The following is a 2264-nucleotide window of genomic DNA, read 5'->3' as shown; positions in this document are numbered from 1 at the left end:
TATATATATATATATATATTTTTTTTTTTTTTTTTTTTTTTTTTTTACGTCTTGGCCTATTGCGCCGGTAGGCTTCTTCCTGGTGGATCCTGATGGCCGGTCCAAAGCTTCTTCCCGATGGGTCCTGATGGTCGGTCCAAGGCTTCGTCCCGGTGGGTCCTGATGGTCGGCCCAGCCCGATCTGGCGCAGGCGAGTGTTTATAGTGGCGCCATCTTGCATTAGTTCATGCTGCCCTTTCGGAGCTGATCTTTAATCCTAGAACCTAAAGTCCGGGTTGATAGGTGGTCTTCTGTACAGCATGTGAGTAGTTTTAAGCCACTCGGCGGCGGCTGAAAATCAGCTATGGTCTCCATATATATATATATATATATATATATATATATATATATATATATATATATATATATATATATATATATATATATATATATATATATATATATATATATATATATATATATATATATATATATATATATATATATATATATATATATATATATATATATATATATATATATATATATATATATATATATATATATATATATATATATATATATATATATATATATATATATATATATATATATATATATATATATATATATATATATATATATATATATATATATATATATATATATATACATATATATATATATATATATATATATATATATATATATATATATATATAGTATATATATATATGTATGGAAGTGGGGTTGCCTCTGGGGACTGGAAGGTCAAGCAGGGGTTACGGAAGAGGGGTATCTGGACCCCCCCCTACACCCCCCCCATCTCTTTTTTTCATCATCCCCCCCTCCCCCTCACCCCCTCTCGGACTAACGGAAGCGAGAGGGTGACGGGAGTAGGGGTGCCCAGCAGGGCGCTCTTAACTGAACTTAACCGGTCACCGTCTGCCAAGAGGATGGAGTAGCACTTCGGTCTTACACCTACAAATTCTGAGATGGTTCTTTCCCGCACTTCAGACTTGAGAAATCCGAGCTTGCCTTTGTTGTCTGTGTTGTACAAGGAATGTGAGGAGCTAAAGTTACTTGTGTCTATATAGCTTTTAAAGGGTTCCTGCGAGTACTCTGTTAATAGATCAGGAGTTTCAGTTTCTGTTATTAAGGAATCAGTGTCACAATACACTAGATTATCCCGATACCCGTAATGAGCCTTCATGATACTGCAAAAGAAATCATATAGTCGCAGCTTGGACAGCTCTAGGACGTAGTAGCCAATGTAGTTTGGATGATTCGCCTGTGAATATTTCTTATGGCGAACTGCAACTACATGACCATCATTGAAGGGTACAACGCGTTTAAAGTAAGGACTTCGGGCCAGCTTCAAAAACTTTTCGCGGTTGGTGACAATATCTATGTCTTCACTATATTTGGCCGCGTTCATCAGGAATCGACCAAAAATGCTGTTTGAAATACACTTGATTGCACTTTTGCGGGCTTTTATGTTATCCTGAATGAAGCCCGCAAGAAAGTGCTTTTGCTTAAACATATAAATAGCATGCACTTTTTAACAACCCGGCCTAGTTGAATAAGCAGTTTAAGGAGGGAGAGAGCAAACAGCATTTTCTCCTGAGCAACATGTGTTCCAATCTGTTTTATGTTCTTACACGGTACTGGACGGTTTTCTTCTTCATACCATTCGTGTGCGGCTGACGATATATCTCTATTGATGATATTGTGTCTTCTGATGGTCAGTGGGAGGTCATCCGTTTTCTCAATGACTTCACGTGAGACAGCCTCAGTATCGCACAGAATGAGGTATCCAAAATCGCCATCGGTTGCTTGATTGACCTAGCCCCCCTCCCGCTCAAAAACCAGTGCATTTCTGTCTCATCTAGTTTTCTCATATCTCCACATGGTAACTTCTCTTGCATTACAGTGGGATAAAGACTGTTGAAGTCAAGATATAAAAGGAAAGTGTTTCTATCATGTTTTGGATTAAACTGAGGGTTCGTGTAGATGTTATTGGTGCGTACAAAACGACGCACAACACTTGTGTAGCCCCCACGCACATTTGTTTGAATGCAATGATATCTGTGTGGGCTACTAAGCATCTCTAATTCCTGCTGTGTTTTTAACAGAAAAGAGTCATAGGCAAATCCTGGCAGGCTAACATAATTTACAATATCCAACCTCCACTGAGTTTTCAAAATACCTCTCCACTCTAAGAAGGCATCACATAGAAGGCCAACATCCACTTTTACATAAAGCAACAAATAGTCCATCAGGCT

Source organism: Eriocheir sinensis, chromosome 59 (genome assembly GCF_024679095.1).
Source record: "Eriocheir sinensis breed Jianghai 21 chromosome 59, ASM2467909v1, whole genome shotgun sequence".
In the NCBI taxonomy this organism is placed as follows: domain Eukaryota; kingdom Metazoa; phylum Arthropoda; class Malacostraca; order Decapoda; family Varunidae; genus Eriocheir; species Eriocheir sinensis.
This window is presented reverse-complemented; position numbering follows the sequence as displayed.